Here is a 20,081-nt window from a genome sequence, read left to right as displayed (position 1 = left end):
TTTATTGTTAGAAAATGGAAAATATTTTTACATACTTACAACAGGTAAATGTTCTGATTAAAAAATGAAAACTAATGTCTGGCATATGTCTACTCAGACATGTACTGAAGCACCACACGCGTCAATGAACGTCAATGAAATTCGTAATCACTTTTACATATAGCCTTTAGAGGTGACAAATGACATCTTCAATTTCCTCTTTAAGTTATTTTGTTTCTCTTTAAGTACGAACTTTTTGGGACTTTCAATTACGCTGTCACGCACATTAGCCATGTTTTCAACAGAACGGTTGGGCCGAGAGCGTGGTGATTTGATGTGCTCGTGTTGTCAAATTCCTTTATATGAGTTTGCAAACTCTTGTTTCATTGGGTGCATTTTCACCTCAAAAGATTGCACGAAGCTTCCTAATAATCTGTGTATAACACTTGACATTCTTGTAATAAGTTTTCCCAGTCAAAACTCGCTGTTGACTTTGTGTAGCTCTCCCTGTCGATTAAGCTGAACGAAACTGTGAAATGAACTGACAATAACAGAATGCTAGTATTGTTAAATCAAACCAAATTCGAAATTTTTATATCAGAACATTTATCTGTTGTTAGTATGCAAAATTATTCGCCATTTTCTAAAAACAAAGTATTTTGGGGAAGAGTTCATTAAATACAGCTGTTTTGTTTCGACACCCTACATATTCTGAAACAGATAAAACCTTAAACTCAGAGGATACGTGAAAAACCTTGTTCGCTTGAGTTCGTGAGATAGAGATCAAAAACGAGAGAAGGGTTAAATTACCCTTTATTATTCCAAATAAAGTTTAAAAAATGACTCTTTTCTTGGAGTTACAATAAAGCCTCCACTCTGGAAATTAAGAACTAAAACTTAACTAATTTTAACTGAAAAGATATAGCTGAAGCTATCAAGATTCTAACCGAGTTGGCCCCTTAATGCTAATTAACGGTGAAGCTATCAAAGGTCTAAAGTACGGCTGACCGTAATAAAAGTTTAAGAGAGAGAGAGAGTAGCCTAAAAAGGTGAAAGCGCGCTAGTCAGAATTTCTGGCTCTCTCACGAAGTCAGTAGAACTTCACAGTTAAATACTTCTCCTCATTTGCATCAACCGCGATTCTGAAAATACGTTCTGGCCGGAAGTTGTAAGCTAAAATTCAGGGAGATAAGAAAGTAACTTTCAACTAAAAAAATAACTGTTAGAAAAATTAACATAAACCTTACAGCCTCTTAAAGAAATATAAAAATTGGCTTCACATGAGATTTAAGAAAAGGAAAACAAGTTTAGGGGGAGATAAATGTAATGTCAAATAATGTTACTTATTGTTACGTCATTAATAATAATTGCATAGTTGGTTAACAATAAATAACAAGATATAATGTATTTGCAAAATGAAATATTTTATTTCTGAGGCTCTGCGTTTTTATTCTACTACGCTTATTCTTCTTAGCTTTTTAGAAAAAATATTTTCACTTTTTATTTATAGGCTTTCACCATTTCAATCTGTAGCAAATAAATTGGGACTAAGATGCGAACCATTGAACAAGCAAGAATAGACTTTTCACGGGTGAAAGAGCAAATTACTAAGATTAGAAATATTTTTTACTGCTCTGACGTTGCTTTCATTATTAGCTTGCAGACCATACATTCAGTCTAGTACTTTCACTTAATTATCTAGCATTCGTCAACAGGCTGTGTTCCATTTATTTTATTATGGTTTTACTAACATCAGCTGTCATTAAAGAAATAGTGAAATTAAGGAATTTTACCATCATTAAGCAATTTTCTCTGCGATATACTTAATCCATTAATAATGTCATTTAGGTTCCAGAAAAGAATCGAACAAATTTTATCGTGAAGTAAAATGATAGGGTTTTTTCCTCTGACTTTCGAAAATTTTCCAGAGATTCTGCCACAAATTTGTGCAAAGAAACAAAGGATTATTATAAATATTTAACCGCTATTATAAATTAATAACCTGTTTTTACATTAATTTTTTCTGCCCATTCTAATTTCATATGCACAACCTCAGAGAATTACACAAATTACTATGCGAAAAGAAGAAATTGTTTAGCACAGGGGAAAAAGCTAATTGAAATTTAGATTGATATGGAATTATTAGATTTTCCTTTTACATCTAGATACTGGTTATCGTTCCATGACTGTTTTTAGTAGAGTTAAAATGACTGAAGATCATCTGAATGTAAACGGGTAAAAATTTTTGCAGGTTCCTGTATGATAACAAGGATTAAGAACAAGATGTTATTTAGGATTGCTGCAGACATTTATGTCTTTGGTAAATTTTTGTGGATCAGTTTAGCTCATTTAAACTCTTGTGCATTGTTTATTTGTCATCGATGAGCAATCTTAACTTACTACAAGCTGTAATTAAATAAAAGTTACATTTTAATATTTGTTCACCAGCTGGATTTTTTTTCCACGACTGAAAAGAAAAGTACAAGTTTAAATTATTTTTAAATTATAATTATTAAGAGGATGTAACTGTCCACAAATACTGAAGTTCTGATATAAAATCAATAATACAGTCATTTAGTTCAGAAAATTCCACCGTCATTGGGTGCTTCATTGTTTATTACTGTCATATTAATCTTACCCATCGAAAAAACTCTTTCATCAGCTCCGCGGTAGACGAATAATAACCAAACAACACACACGCGAAAAGAGTCGACATTCTCAGATTTTTTCGAAGTCTCTAACAAATAAAAAAAGAAATGAAAATTCCAAATTTTAATGCTATTCTCGTTTACGAACTGTCGATTTTATGAAATGTTATGCGATCTGTTCAACTATGTAAAATCACGAATCCATTCATGAAAACAATAAACTAATTTAAAACGAAATAAAGTTGCAGTTAGAAATAAAACACGACACTTGATAAGATTTCTTAATTTATTCCCATTACATTGCTATTAATATTTCATTTAATTTTTATTTTACACTCATGAGAAAAGCAATATAAAAAAGTAAGGTAAAAAACTTTTGAAACACGAATTAGTCATTATTTCTTGCAGGTCGCAGTAAATTTATCGCCAGTGTAAGATTCAGTTTAATATCTAAGAAAAGAAGCTTTAAAAATATGATCCTTTAATTAAATCATTAGCTTAAATTAAATTATCAAAATTCAATAAATAGTGTAACAGAATTTCTGGATAAAGAAGTCTCGTTCTAACTTGTATGGCAGTATTTTATACTAAATTTTTGCTTCGTAAATATATATGTTCATAAAAGAAATTTCTAAATTTAGTGTAGACAGACATAATCAAACAACCTGTTTTGTCCTGGATTTAACTGCTGAGGTAACAAACCTAGAGTGACAACAAATTACTCGTTTTAGTGTAATATCCGCTGTAATGTTACAAATGGAAACTGAATTCCTAATATCTGAAGGCATGTCTATGCAGTCAACCCCCGAGATACAATAATGTAAGCCCAATGTAATACCGAGAACGACGCCCACAGTTAACTCTTATTTACAGTGAATCCAAAAGCAGTCAGATAATAGAATTAATAGAAAAGTACTATTTACATGAATTTTAAAACAATTTAATCTGCAGAATGAGTTCATTTAGAGATATATGAAATCAATATGGAAAACAATCAGCTGTAATCAGCTGTAAGTAAAGAACGAAAAAGCATCACTATTAAAGAAGAAATTAAGTTACAAATGGCATTAAACACCGGTAATTCGGCATTAAACACCGGTAATTCGGCATTAAACACCGGTTACAAATGGCACAATCATTGCAATCGAACCTGACCAATGCCATTGAATTTAAACTCACATAAAAACTTTTAGAATCAGGAATTTCTTTTTGGGCGGGATTTGTGATAGTAATTTTAAGCGCGATAAGCAATTTAAAACTGGGTGTTATATTTTTTGAACCATTTTTCCAGTTTGAATATTTCGGGTGTAATACCGAGAAATTTACAATTTACAAGTAAGAAGTTTATTTACAATTTACAAGTAAGAAGTTTATGTAGAATTTACAAGTAAGAAGTTTATTTACAATTTACGAGTAAGAAGTTTATTTACAATTTACAAGTAAGAAGTTTATTTACGATTTACAAGTTTATTTACAAGTAAGAAGAAATAGTACTTATTTGATTGCCATTTTTTTATTTTAGAAGATAAAGTTGTGATCTTTTTATCGTTAGCTTGCTTAAGTTTAGCAAGATGTTGTCGAAGTAAAAAATTACTCTGGAATCAATAAAGAGTTACTGTTTCACGGTTTTTCATATTTTCTTAAGAGGAGGCGAAACTTTCAGCATCAAAAGTATTAATCAATTTTTGAGAGTCTGGGCTGCTCTTGATGTCAGAGACTGACTCTCTAAAATCAATACTTGAAGTTTCAAGAATGAAAGGGATTTGTTTAGTTTAGCTTTCCCTTTTTAGTACTTTCGGATTTAAAAATAGTGTTTAAAAATAGAATGTTTAGAGTTTTCTTTAACAGCTTGCATTATTGATTTTTCTTTTTCAAGCTTTGATTCTTTGAGTGACAACTAAAAATAAAATATTTCTTCCAATTTCAGACTACTCTTTTTTTAAAAAATCATGCTTTAATTGAATTAAAAACTAATTCTAAACCCAGAAAAGTACAAGGTAATAAAAATGAATATTTCTCAGTGTTAACTAGGTGTTGTAACAAACAGCAAAAAAATATAAATTTTCTTTGGTAAATCTATAAAGAAAGGTTTAAAGGCCTTGTATGAATTTATAGCTTCAAATAGGTAGTTACAAATAGAAAAGTTAAATAATAAGTAACATAAGAAAGAATTATAAAATTATTGCTGCCACATACAAAGATGTCAGGATATTGTTTTTTATTTGACTATTTTGGTGTCATGAATGGTTTTCTTAACAACTGGAAGTACACAAGGTCTCCGAGAATGAATGGTAGAATCATGATCCCTTCGAAGTATTCATTATATGAAATGAAGGGAAAGTGCTTTTATTTAAATTGTGGAGATTTGCTTATTTTGAATAACGGTTAATATTTAGTTTTAGCAGTTTTTCTTTCAATCTCTTTTTCACCCACGCTTTTCTTCCAGAATGTTAATCATATAGCCCGCGTGTATTCAAATTAAGGTGAAAAGAAGTGTTATTCAAGCGAACCTTTTGGAAAGTGATTTTAGAGCATGTTATGCCTGCTTGCTGGCCACGCTGTTACTTTGAATTACTGGTGATTTGATTCTGTGGCCTTGAATGCTTCTAGCGAATAGGCTTGTTTTCGTCAGCTTCTAGGAGTCAGAGCATTTCTGCGTGTTAAATTATCCTGTGAGCCGTTAAGCTAAATTAATTATATTTTATTTTAAGTTCAATATTACCTGTTGTGTTAAGCCAGAAGTGTTGGCTTTATGTAAGCCCTAGTGAGGGGCGATCTGTTCGACTTTATGTGATTAAATAAAGGGTCCTTTATACCCTTATTCTGACTTTTCTTTTGTGTAAGACCTGAGAATAATTCCTCATACAGTCTTTTGAGAGCTTTTTAGTTCATGTTACCTAAAAATACGAGATTCTATAAAATCAATCACACAAAACGTCCATGAAGGAAATTAAAACGTATCAGTACGTCTATCATCAGCTGCATCACAAACATCATAGCGATATTCAAGTTTCATTCCATTCTTCTCGCCAGGGTCTAGTGTAACATCGTCATACCTTGAGATGGTCAATATTACAAATTATTTCACTGTAAATCTATTTCTAACAAATTTGCAGATTAAGTAGTGGGATTAGATCAGGACTGGGTTATGAGACAGGACCATTTCTGCCAATCATCGCACGTGATTGGCAAAATAGAGCGGTGCTTCATCTTTCGGAAAGACGATATGGAACACAAGATTCTTCCATTCTCATTTGTTCAATTTAAGGGCTCGAAACGATGTGTAGCATGTTCAGGTGCACATTGAAATTAATGTTAGTTTCAACAAAGAAAAAAGGGATATAAACCTTGCTACTCGCTAGTCCGCCCCCTAAATTGGCTTTAGGAGAAAACCTGAATGAATTTGTGTCATGTACGAATTTTCTGAATCCCAAATTCGGCAACTGTGGCGACTGACGCTCCCGTTTATATCGAAAGTGGCCTTGCTCCAAGAAGAAGGCAATTTTAAGAAATTATGGTTAAGTCCGTATAGAAGGCTAACAGCATAGGTAAACCTTACTCTTCCTGTTCTGTTGTTGCAAATCTTCTCCTGATCATAAATAATCTCACCAGGTACGTATTGACGAATTTCTGATTGGTTTCGCAAGAAAAGGTTTAGGCAGTTATAAACCCTCGAATCATCACTTGATTGTCATTTGTTATATAAAGTAAATTTACCGAAAGAAATTATTTCCAGCTAACCACTCAGAATGAAAAAAGAGAAGACTTATTTGAGATAATGTACGAAGTTGTGGTTAATTTTTAATACTATTGCAGGCGATGTATTTCATTCAGAAGCTACAGAGATACGTAATATTAAAAAAAAAATACAAGCACAGGGAACTTAGTGTCTTCTGTGGAGTAACTAGCATAGTTTGATGATTTTCCAAAAGCCCACTATGCCAATACAAATATTAGAAATCTGGGAGTACAAGTTATTTTTCTCGTATGTGTGATGAGATATTAGATAATAATGGCAGAAAAACTTGAGAAGAATTTTTGTGAAAACCCCATAAATTTCCAAGATCTTCTCAGTTTCATACCCAATCTTACAAAAAGGTATCTTTATAAATATTATCTTGAAGAAGATTTGTGGTCTAAGGTTAGATATAAAAACTGTAGAAAAAAATGCTATGATAAAACCGTGAACATGTCAGGAGTCTGTGATTGCCTCCATGAAAAATCTTAGAAGGATTATCCCCCAATTCAGAATTTTCTGCATTTTGCTCAAGCTAGTCATTCAATTTAGACTGTAATAATGTTATTCTGTTAAAAAGTTATCCACTTATCGATGGGAAGGACTTAAATCTTGTCTTTAATAGGAACAGCACGTTGTTAACCAGTAGAGTGATACAAAAGCGTCAACAAGAGTTGATACTGTAGGTTTCTTACCAGTGTTTAAGATAAATAAGCACTTATTAAAGCTTCTGAATCTGAAACTGAAAGGCCTATAACCTCAACAGAAGCAAAAATTCTAACTATAATAAAACCTGGTAGGTATAAAACAGGCTTAATGATCGTATTGTGGGGCAGGCTTTTGCAAAGAATTAATACAGCAAGCAGATCTTTGCTGAAAGAAAACGGAAACATAAAGATTTATTTCAGTGCTGGAAACTATTCTTTAATGAAATACGTTACGACTAGTTCGACTTTAATAGACAAGTCTTGATATTATCCTTATTTTTATAGTAATTTTATTGTGTCTTAGAATTTTGTAACTTTATTAATCGCACTGCGGTGTTAAATACAGTGAAAAATTGCAGATACATAAAAATTGCATTTAGAATATCTCTAAAATCTAGTATGTGAATAAATCATTCGTTTATTGCAAAACGAGTCACATTATTATATTTTCACAGCTTGAAATGTAATACTAACATATATTTCGTACAAAGAAGAGCCTAAGAATTAGCAAAAAGGGGCAAACTTTAGGAATTTTTCTTTTTTAAAGAAATATGTTGTGTATATCAATTTACTTTAAGTTTTGATTTTAATTTGATGCAACGTTTATTACTTTGATCTAAAATTAAAGATTAAATTCTCAATTTAAATTTATTTACATTAATGACCTTTTGATTACTTAAAAGCATTATTCAGGAAGAGGGCTTAATTCCTCAGTTTATTCAATAGTGTTAACAGTTAAAATGTTTTAAACTTGTAATTCATTTTAGTTTCAACTATTGGATCTTAGTCAGCCAATTCTTAATATGGTTTCACTTCTCTTCTGCTATTGCATAAGCGAGGTCTTTTGTCACTAATTTATCAATTGATTCAAGCATTATATTGTCGTAATACCCCAATTTAAACTGAAAGGAAAAATTGAAACAAAAAAATTAGTATTTTCGAGAAACATTAAAAAAATAGTATTTTCGATTTATATTCTGTTATTTGATTTGGCTAAATTGTTTGTATTATCATAAGATCCAATTTAAACTGAAAAGTGAAAAAATGGAAAATAAATAGTATTTTCAGTTTTATTCAGTTGGTTGAATTGCTTTTCATATATTTAAATTTCTATTTGGATGTAGTATTTCCCATTGCATTCAGTCGTCTGAATTTGCTTTTAGGCACTTAAAGTTCTGAGTGGAAGCTTCAAAACACTTTTTGGAGCTTCACGAACCATTGCTTTTGTTAGGCTTTTCCTTAAAATGTTGGCTATTGGCTCTTCTTTTAATGTATTTCAGAGTTGACTTAACAATAAGGAAATCATTGGCCAAATACTTTGCATTTGTTTTGGTAATCGAAAAAGCAGTGTTTTTCAGGTCCCTAGCTATAAGAGATCATGACTCCAGGGGTCCTTGCCTAAGTGAGAGATAACAAGTTTTAGGGCAAATGTTCGCTGAATCTGATAACTTGTTGGAGATCTTTCGGCAAATCTGCATGACTGGAATGATGCTAGGGCTGAATGGTTTGGGAAAACCTTTAAGGTTGTAAAGTTGTTTTAAAAACGTACAGATTGGAGGAAAAAAAATAATAAATAAATAAAATTTAAAAAAATTTAAATTCGTACTCAAGACGAAGGAGAAGAAGGTGTAGGCCAGATACCTGGAATACGGTCACTTGAACATCTTTCTCATATGTTTACCATATTTTTCAAATATTTAGTCTTTGTTGCGAGATAACAGAGTTTCCACAGGTGATTGATTTCGCGCGTCAAACACTAGAGGACAAGTAATATGTTAAAGTTTCAAGTACTTCTAGGTTAAAATATCAGCTGTTTCAATATGAGAAGTTTACTGACGCAACTGCATTAACAAGATGAAATTATGCATAGTTAGACTAGAATAGAAACACGCTAATGTGACAATCAAAATCGTAAAAACAACCTTGTATTTAGCGTAAGTATAATGAAACACTCAATCGATTTCGAGGGCAGCTAAAGGTCCCTCCTCATCAGGAGAAAGAAATAACTAGAAAGAAGAAAATAAAGGAGAAGGAGTCTCAGAAACACGTGGTCCTTATCAGCACTGCACGTGGTTATAACTGGATTTTTAATTAGAGTTGCACTGGCCGCCTACTTTTACTGAGCCAGGCTATCTGATCAAGCATAAAGGACAAGAAAAATTAGCGAAGTTAAAATAGGGAGCGAGGGGCAAATGCACCTTCACGCTCAAAATCTGAACTTCAAATAATGGAAAGCAACCACTGAACGGATTTTTATACCCTCTGGTAGTACCAAACGCGAGGAGGTAACGCCATCTAACGGAATTTTAAAGGCATTAGGAAGGACTGGATTGGACTTCAAATCATTAACTAAACCTGCTAAATCTTTGTGAATGCGAAAAGCCACGTGTTTCTGAGACTCCTTCTCCTTTATTTTCTTCTTTCTAGTTATTTCTTTCTCCTGATGAGGGGGACCTTTAGCTGCCCTCGAAATCGATTGAGTGTTTCATTATACTTACGCTAAATACAAGGTTGTTTTTTCTATTTTGATTATGCATAGTTAATCAGATTCATTTTTGATCGAGTTATTTGATATTAGTTTATTAGTAAGATGTGTACAGACATTAGATTATTTCGAAGCAGAAGAGATGAAAAATGAGCAAAGCATTCGCCAGGAATCGAAACACAAATCTCTCGAATACGCGTCGAGCGTGCTGACCACTACATCACGAAGGCATCCTAAGAAGAAAATACTTTATAGATGTAGAGAATTATACGGTATTTTTTCTTCCGTTCAATAGACTCTTTTTATCATTTGTTCACTATTAATAATCCTTTGGTTGCGTAATAAACTAATCCTTTTCTTTTCCAGAAATATTTGCTATAAGTATTTTTACATTTTATTTGATTTCTTATGCCTTTTGAAAACCTAAAGGAGATTGTATGTGATAGCTCAGTGTCATAAATTAATAAAGCCAGACATAACATCACTTCCTCGATGCGAAAAACTCTCATGTGTCTTATTTTAGTTTGCTTCCTTTTGATAAAGAAGAAACACAAAAACAAAATGATTTCCTTAGAGGTTTTGTAATTGTTAAACTCGTAATCTATCTTAGTAGAATTATAAAAAAGCAACATGTTTATAGATAAGTAATTGTTTTCTAGTAATGCAAAGCCACAGACCTATAACGGTATTCTATGTAACTCGATTACTGGAAGTGGAAATTATAACGAATAGTCTGGCATTCTTTTATTTTAATTACTTAATTTTAATTTATATGTTTAATATAATTAAGATCAACGTTCATATCAAGTAAATGATACTTGTATTGTTCGAAATCCTCTTGGATTCGGCAAATTTATTTCAGAACTCAAGTCAGTTTCTACGAAGAGCATATTATATCTGTAATATTCAATACTATAACTGTAAATTCTACCAATTAATTTAATAATAATATAGATTTCTGTCAATAAGTTGTAATAATTAAAATAAATAACAAAATATAGCAGAAATAACCAAGAAATTTATTTATGCCTTATTTTTGAGTATCATAGCGTTTGTAAAATGTCCGTGGAATTCCCGGTTGTAAGCCTGTTTAAAAAAAGAGAGAAAAGGAAAGAAACGAGATTAAAATTTGAAATATGTCAATTCAGAATTACAAAGAAGTACATAAATTTAACTGATATTGCAAATATGAGTGAATTATTTAATAGAGAATTTTTTGGATAACATTCAGATATTTTTTCCATATTGATCATAATGCACGTAGGCCACTATAGTAACTGTAACATAAATGATAATATCACTTAGCTGAAATCTATAATTATTTAGAAACCGAAATTTTATAATCAATATTCTGCAATCATTCCACGTTAGTTTCATTAAATTGAATTTCTCGTTTGCATTATATTTTAGGAAAAAAAGGAGGCTATAAATGCAATGAACTAAATTTTCGAAGTACGCGTATTATACGCGTTCAGTCTTAGTTAAAAATTTACAGTTCAAAGTTATTTGAAAAAAATAAGAAAACATTCTGGAAGTTTCATATATAAGCATTGATTTAGATTTAAAATTTTCCATTGAAAATTTATAACAGTTTGTTTTTGAGGGAACTAAAATTCTTTACATTACAGTGGAAAAGAAAATATTAATTTCAATGAATCTCTCAGCATTACAATTTTTTCTCAAAATGTGAAATTCAAACTCAGAGCCTGGCAAGGCTTTTTTATATATTTCTGTTTACAAAGACGCCGTTATTTATTAGAAATTTATTACTCACAGAGCGGAAAAGAGAAATAATGATCTTGAAAATATTACTCACTCAGCAGACAAAATTGAAACGCCAGTCGATATATTTTGTACTTTATTCTAAGAAGTAAGAGAAGGGATCTGATAAAACAGAAAATGGGGAAGTTTTAAAAGTGTTATTCTTATAATTGCAAACATTAAAATTTACGAAACTGCTTTTCATGAAAAATGGAAATTCCCCTCATGCAACAAAAAAGTTGCATAAATACTATTAGAATTTATTCATATATGCATAAATACTATTAGAATATTTAAAGTATTATTTTAAACATCAAGGTAAATAATGTTAATTAAAATAAATTCATTTCTCGTGAGCTATTGCTTTTGGAATTGGAAATTATTATGGAATATCTTTAAGCAGCAGAAATTAATGATATTAAAAAGCAAACTAGTGAAATTACAGAATTCCATAGCAATTAGAATTAGTGGCGTGTTGTCAGTGACTAGAAATAATACTAGGCTAGTTCTCTACTATTTTGTGCATTAGCATTTCAAGTATATTGTTACTTAAAATTCAAAAACATTAAAGGAACATCATTTTAACTCTTCTGAAATCGCTCACCATTCTAATGTGGTCGGGTTTTCGAGCGAATGGGAGGAGTTCATGTTGCATTGGCTCTGCGGAAGAAAGGAGCTTGTTTTCATGTGGTCCCATAACAGCAACAGACACCTGTCTGTGTGGTGCCACAGGCACACCTGATCATTACCTTATCACATGCCCTCTCACCGAGCAATGGCACGTTCAACTGCCAAACAATGCAGCATCAGATCAAAGCTTCCTTATTAAAACAACCGTCGGCGTTCCTCAAAACCTGAAGCAGTTATTGGATAAACTTGAAGGACTGGGCATCGACTTATGCAACGCAGAGTAGCAATTCCTTCCAGTCAGATAATATATGAAACATAAGTCAAAGCAATATACTGAAAATACAGAAACTGCGAAACTAGGTTCCTAATGGATACATAAAATGCACATAACTGACATGCATGTTGTAAACAGGTGATGTGCGAGGAATAGAAGACTACGGATGTGTAGTTCAGCTTTATTTATGTGGAAACTGCTAGTCGCCCCAAAGTGCACAACATGGCATAATTGCATAACAATATGTTACGTAATGACCGACACATAGCATATAGGTAATATGCAGTATGCAAACTGATCCGCAACAACTGATTCATATGCAATATGCAACCAACATGCAAAAATTGTTCTGTATGTAATTGCTATATAATATGTTGTAAGGTATATTGTAATAGTATGTATGTAAGTAACATGTAACCGACGTACAATACGTAAGTATGTATAATATATAAGTGTATATATAACGTATGGAAGTGCGTAAAATATGTAAGTCTATGTTTAGTGCATGTTTAACCGTTAAGTCTATATTAAATGCTCGTTGAATTTATGTTCAATGTTTAATTGCCAAGTCTCAGATGTATGTAAGTATATGCTGAACGAAGCTTAATATGTAAGTGTATGTTTAATTGCACTATGAATCAATTGTATTGAACAGGGCAGATGTAAAGCCCCTGTACGGCCATGCCATGCTACTTTCTTTTGTTTGCAATAAACTCTCGATACGGTCCTTGTGGAGCGCCCATGGAAGTAAGAAAGGACTTCCTACTTCCATGGGAGCGACGGAAGGGTTTGCCCTAGATAGTTGCAGGGTTCGAACTACACTCAAAGTATATAAAAGCCGCCCGGGTGTATCCAGATTCTGCTTTCATCTGTCACCAGTTCTCATAAATGCCATACACATGATGTTAGCTATTGGCAGTAAATCATAAAAAATTATAATTTTTTTCCGGATCTTATAAGCGAAATTAGGGAATTAATTTCATTTTTAGTACTATATTTTATTTCGTCTTCATGAAAGCGGTCTTACGGTACGTAAAAAAAAATCCTTCCAAGTAAAATATATTGATGAGTAATTTCAATTTTAATATGTAGAATGGGAAGTGGTAATAAAAGCTAGTCCTTACACAAGAAATCATTACAGAACATGCCCAAGTAGGTTTGAAGTTGTTTTATGACAATACGCTTATTAGCTGTCCGAGTCGAAACCCTATGGTCTCAACCGCTTGTCTTTCATGCTTTCTACGGATGATATATTTTCAAAAGACACAAAAATAATTACAAATTATAGATGTACTCCACATTTTCTCATTTCTACAAGTATGAAACATTATACCCGCCATTTCAAAGTAAGGTATTATATAATCTCAGATTGAATAATGATATGGAAATTAAGATGTAATCTGGCTTGCTGGACTTGTGCTCTTTCTGAGATAAAATGATGTTAACTAATTATTTATTTTTATGACATACATCAGATAAAAAATACGTATGTATACATTATGGTATGATCAATTTGACTATCCTTCTTCATCCGATTGTCATAAATTTGTCATAAAAAGCATATTGTCCATTATTGTACTAATTAGTCTTCAAGTTATATCATTAATTTTCATGTTCAAAATACAATAAATGCTTTCGTGACGGCTACTTCCCTAAGATGACCATTTCTAAGAGTAGCCAGCATTTCTTGAGGGCATAAATATTAAGTACTGAATATCACCTCTCTAAGGCGATCACCATCACTATCCGTGGGTGGTCGCCTCAGAGAGGATTATAAATTTCCTTTGTATGTAGTTCCCTTCGGTAAACCATGGCACGGCAGTGATTAGTATGAATGGTTTAGTATATGGTAGCCCAAGATAAACCAAATCCAAAGCAAGTGAAAAACGCATGAACTGTAAGGCGATATGATTCAAGTAGATGAAAAATAAAAGCAGATTTACGTGGGCTCCTCCGCCTGTACAGAATGCGTCTGCTGAAAATATTGAGCATCATAGTCTAGGAGACGCACTTTGGCCAATAAGCCACGTTTTGTGCAGCTTGCTGTAACTCGTCCCGTTGGATGCAGGTAATGGCGTAGGTATTCTGTTCCAATGCGCCAAGAGCTTGTGGATTGTACTGGTAAACCTTGGCTTTCAGGTTTCCTCACAAATAAAAATAATTACTAGATAAATTAGATGACCGTAGAGGTACCAGATTCTTCGAGACAGTCCACTGAAGTGCGAAAACTGAATGCACTGTGCGGGCTGTCACCCTGTATTGCCGCTTCGACTCTTTTTTTTTTTTTTTCTCTTTTGTCTTGAGCATGCGCTGTCTTGCCGTCTACCGCTTTTCAGTTTCTCCTCCTGATGTTCGGTTTTTGTTGAGCCATCTTGTATTATTCTATTCAAAATGTAGAGAAAATGAAATAAAAATGTACATAACAAAAGGTAAGTGCTATAATAACATGCCATTTAAAATTTTCAGTAATATATTGTTACAAATTTTGTACATAGATGGATAATTTTGGTGATATTATACGTGAAATTGTTGTATTTTTCTGTAAAATGTAACAAGAAAAGCTTAAAAGAAACGATGCTCTGCCGAAAAAATAAACATACAGGGGCAAGTCTATTTAACATTGAGTAAATGGCTATATCGCTGATTTGGCGAGACATCGGCAAGCTGGCCATGGTTTTCGGCAACTAATTCTTGCCGCGAAACTTGGCGAGGAATCGCCATAAGTCACCAAATTTGGCCCACATTTGGGTCCGGTACCTGTATAACTGTAATGGATATTGTAATTGAAGAACTGTAATTGATTCCTATATTTGCTATAACCGCATCCGGCTCTCATATGCCTTCCAGTAATTTCAAGAAGCAGAAAGTACTAGCGATCTCTCTATGGCCGGGGAAAAGCTATGTAAGACCAGAGAAAGCATATTTTATCAAGCTATCATCAATTCTGTGTGCATTCAATCTATTAGGAACCCGTAAGCACGTAACAATGTATTTAAATACAAGAAATAAAAACAAAATTCATGAATTATAAAAGACTTATTGAGCGAGTATTTATAACCAGAAGAAAGAATATATAACGCCTGGCATATATATAATATTACATAATCATTCTTTCTAAGACTTAACTCGGATTTTAAGTAGTGTGATGGTACAATACCCTTAACCGTCATTAAACGTCTTGTATAGGGAATCCCAACAAAATATGTCCGATATGCCCAATAAAGTACTTCATTTTAGAAGAATGGAAAATATTTTAACGTACTTACAACAGGTAAGTGTTCTGATTTAATAATGTAAAATAATGAATGACGTAATTTCGCCACGATTTCATATGCATCATCACACTCTCTTGATGAAACTTGTAATCACTTTTCACATTCCTGTGTTATTAAGGTGGATAATGGACATTCAACTTTCTCTTTAAATTTTTTTTTTGTTATTTCTTTTTAACTTCGGATTTTTTTAGACCTACAGTAACACTGTCACGCTCAGCAGTGATATTTTCAACATACCGATAGCGTAGATCGATAGTGTAGTGATTTAATGTTTGCTGTTAAACTTGGATCCTCAGATTTCTTTATCAGTCTAAGATGAGAACTGGTGCTTCATTAGGTTCACTTTCCCTTCCAAAGATTGCATGAAGCTCCTAAAAAGTCTGCGCATAACACCGGCACCCCTTATAAATATGAGTTATCTCTAGGGGGTATTAATAACTATCCTTACACTGAAATTTCACAATTAGAACTTGCTTATTCTGGCACTCTTGTTGGGACACCCTATATTTCTATTACTCATATTCACATTAATTTTTCTTTAACTGAAATTTTTCAAAAGAACTGCAGTGTTTTCGAAAGATGAAATAAAGGTATTTAACAATTATTTAGTTTTTTTTTTTTTCTTATTACGCGCTCTGAAAATCATGGGCGTTTGCCCATGCAGCTAGCCCGTTCGGCGGGACTTGAAACCCGGACCGAACTACAGTGTTCAGCAGCTTTTACCGCTCGGCCGCTGGTGGGCCCAGTTATTCAGTTATTTAACATTTAAGCGGTGTAAAAAAATAAAACTGATTCATTCTTAACTGCATACAATTTCAAAAAATGAAAAATAATTATAATGTAAAAACATTTCAGATTGAGATTAGTTTAATTTTCTTCTGTTTTTAAAAATATTTTGTTAACGGAATCTTTGTATTTAAGCTTTAAAGGCTTTGAAAGCATTACGAAAGCTTTATTATTTGGAAACAGTTATCAAACTAGTGAAATAAAAATTGCGTACTTCAAAAGGTACATTGCAGCGGTATGTAGCAATCTTTCGGTAGGATTCATCGATAACCATTTTTTCCTTTTTTGCCGATAATATTTACATGTATCCCGACATTCTGGCTCACTCATTAGACTGCTTGTCTCAAGCGTATTGTTGATGCCTTCGCCTTCAAGAGGAGATGCAGTGCCGCTTGGTTCGATCTCTTGACTTTTTCCGCATACGCCTGCCAATTCTGAAGGAAAAAGGAAATACAGAAATTTAAAATGGAGAATCTGAAATTTTATATATCGCGCTACGCGAGAACATTTAAAAATCATACAAAAAATCAAACTAAAATAAATTAATAAATTTATTTTTGATACGCGGAATAAAGCCTAATTTGGTACACAATCTTATACAACATGCAATAAAGCTACCCAGATTACAGAAGGGAACTGTAAATTGGAAATTGTTTTTTAATGTTTAAGGTAATTAAACGAATGGAATACACCTATACACCTTCCAAGTTTCATTACCAGATGAGCCCGAATATAATTTAATAAAATGCGTGTGATAATTTTCTTACCTCCCTTCATTATTCCTCAATCAATGAGTAAATCATTAAATTCATTGGTGAAAAGCGACAGCGAGCTGTAATATCATATAAAAGTTCGAACATAATAATAATACGAAGCTAATCCTTATTTATTTATGACTTCAAAAATAAATTTTTGGGGTGAACTTTAGCAAACATTTCCTGGCAACCATTTGCTCTTCTTTCATGAAAGATGAATCAGCGCAAGAACAAATATACAGAGGCCCCAAAATATTTTGTCGTTGTTGTAGCTAATCTCGTTTGTCTGACCTAATAGGAACAAGCCCATGAACTTAATCGCGGAAAAGAGCGAAAGATTGCGTATGTCGTTGACATGAGCTTCAAACACCATATAGGTGACAGTGCGACTTTGCTCAGTTCTGCCCCAATTTTGAAGGAGAGCGCCCCGTTGGGCGGGTCTAAGGTTTCTCACCCCTGTTCTTCTACCACCAAACCGATCGACAGGACTTTTGAGTTGCCCTATATGCCGTACACATTTACTAACATTCCTGACTTCTCCGGGATTCGAGACCTGGCCCTTCGGTATGGTAGTCAGCATCACTAACTACCATCCTAGCTGAGCGGCTCAAAATAGCTTAAAATTATCATCAGTATCTTTTAACGTGAGGTGCTTTTGTGAAACACTGCAGCTGAATTTCTTCTGTACATTGGTTTAAGGGAATATTTTATAGTTAGCATCTGAAGCCTATGGACGAAATTTTCAAACTGATCGTCACGTTCGTATTCCAGTTTAACACATGAAACATGTTTAAATTAAGCAGCTCTTCTAATAATATCTCTTCTAATTTGAGAACCAGTCCCAGAAATTCAACACAAGCATAAACATGCAGAGGCTCAAAAATATTTTGTCGTTGTTGTGGCTAATCTCACTTGTATCACATAATTAGAACAAGCCCACAAATTTAACCGTCGCAAGGCATGAATGATTGCGCCTGTTTTTGGCATGATCCCGTAGCGTCATATTGGTGAGAGAGTGATTTTGCTAAGTTCTTCCCCAGTTTTGAAGAACAGCGCCCCGGGAATACGAGGCCAACTGTCCTTATACCCCTATTCTCAACTTCATACCTCATCTCCTATTGTATTGTACCGCTATTGCATTCTGTTACTAAGTTTGGTAGGAATCCTGTACCATAATTGGTAGTAACCAATGTATCGACCTTTGTATATCTTAAACACAGTTGCATGCTAAATATATTTTGTATAACATATTCCTTTTTCCTAACTATTGTTGTACTATAGGGATTGAATGCGTATCGAGATCAAATTATATTGTACGCTACCTACTTCTTCTGTATCACATCACTACCTGCGGTATTGTAACATGACTTTGTCATAGCGAATATCTAGTTTATTACACTGACTTTCAATATGTTGCTTTGTCAAATATATGTACTTGGCTATGCAATGTATCCCGATCCAGTTGTTAGTCTTCTGAATTAAGTCGAATTCTGAATGCTTTACGCATTTCCCATGTATCAGTACTTCCAGTCACACACTGATGGCTATTGTATTCTTTTATTTTTATTTCTTTTGGTATATCCTCTGTGTATTGCTGTAATCATTTACATTCATTATGTCACTATGTTCTCTATTTTTATGTTATATTGTCATTAAGTCTAATTCTACTGTCTATATTTTACTCATTGTATTTTATTGGGCTGCCCAACATCAGACTGTACTTTAGCTTTTGTATATTCTATATTTGTGCGTATTACACATTTGTAAAATTTTTGCTTATTGTCAAAACTCGCCCTTTTTGGCCCTGCATGCTTTTGTTATTTTATTTAATAAATGTGGGGCCTGGGCGGTTGTTGGGACTGTCTTTCGTGGGCATTTGGTCTGTTGGACTGCCCCCGGGTTGAATTTGGCTCTGGGTTTGGGCGCCCGGTGCGTGGCGTCTTGTGATTCGTCTTTAGGCTCTGGATATAGGTGGACGTGGTGCTATACCAATTAACCTTTTGGTAAAGGGACAGTGCCCACGTCCTCCGTTGCTTATCGCTTATCGCTTACCCCTATTCTCCTACCATCAAACCACTCGAGGGAGATTTCGAGTAGCTTTGAGTTCCTCCATGTCGCCCAGGCGATACACATTTAAAATAGCACATAAAGTAAAGAAAATAAAGTTAAACCAAGCAGTTCAAAACAGCTACGCCAAATAAAAGGAGTAAAAAAACCTGCGAAAATATTATTTCGTCATAATTTAACGTTATGCGTAATAGTTATATTTTTTAATAAAGTAAAGAGTAGGTTTTATCCCTTAATCGATTGTTTGAAAGGCTTGCAACAAACACTGTTAGAAAAAGAAGTGGTCACGATTTCTACTTCTTCAAAACGTAAAATTCCCGTAGTAAAACAATGACACTTGATTTAAGAAGCGAAAAATGAAATTTATTTACTCATAGGGATATTTCATAGGGATTTCATGTAATTTATGAAAAACTCATGCTAATTTAAACACTGAAAAAGCTTTTATTTCTAAAATGTAATCGAGTCTGCTAGTCTATTTCAATCTGTAAAAAGAATTTTCAGTTTCATGTTGCCTTCAAACCTATAAAAAATAGCAAGCATGGCTTTTTCAAATTGAGTTTTATGCACAGTTTTCTTATAATGGAGATATATCGAGCTTGGTTACAGAGTTCCATCCTCTTCTTTACGCTGGCTCTTTTCCAATTTATCTTACGGTAAACAAAGGTAAGATTAAGAACTTGTGATTATGTTACCTTATATTTCTTGAAACTAAGCCTTGAGTTATTACATGTCATAACAGCAATATTTTAATTTTAATTATGATGCAAACTTGAATTTTCTTAACATTGTCTGCTTCAAAAAATTTTGATTTATTTAATTTCGTCGTCTTATATCACCATTTCTTTCATTAAATGACAGAGATATACTCGTGTAATAAACCATAAACCATAAACGAAAGTAAAGTAACGAAATATTTATAACGAAAGTATGTTAAGAGTACCATAAACGAAATATTTATAGAAGAAAAAGGATATT

General features: G+C 33.1%; 1 long non-coding RNA gene across 1 annotated transcript; it reads right to left on the bottom strand.

Moving 5' to 3' along the window:
• Positions 1–10,555: 10,555 nt before the first annotated feature.
• LOC146992768 (uncharacterized) lies at positions 10,556–16,709 on the bottom strand. The gene is made up of 2 exons (XR_015039223.1): positions 16,496–16,709; positions 10,556–10,641 (listed from the first exon to the last, which is right to left on the bottom strand). It is a non-coding gene; the product is annotated as an uncharacterized LOC146992768 (long non-coding RNA).
• Positions 16,710–20,081: the final 3,372 nt, after the last annotated feature.

The sequence above is a fragment of the Stegodyphus dumicola genome, chromosome X2 (genome assembly GCF_044657685.1).
Source record: "Stegodyphus dumicola isolate Sdum_Otavi_A_Nest chromosome X2, ASM4465768v1".
In the NCBI taxonomy this organism is placed as follows: domain Eukaryota; kingdom Metazoa; phylum Arthropoda; class Arachnida; order Araneae; family Eresidae; genus Stegodyphus; species Stegodyphus dumicola.
Note: the sequence above shows the minus strand (reverse complement) of the source record. Positions and strands in the feature narration are given on the sequence as shown.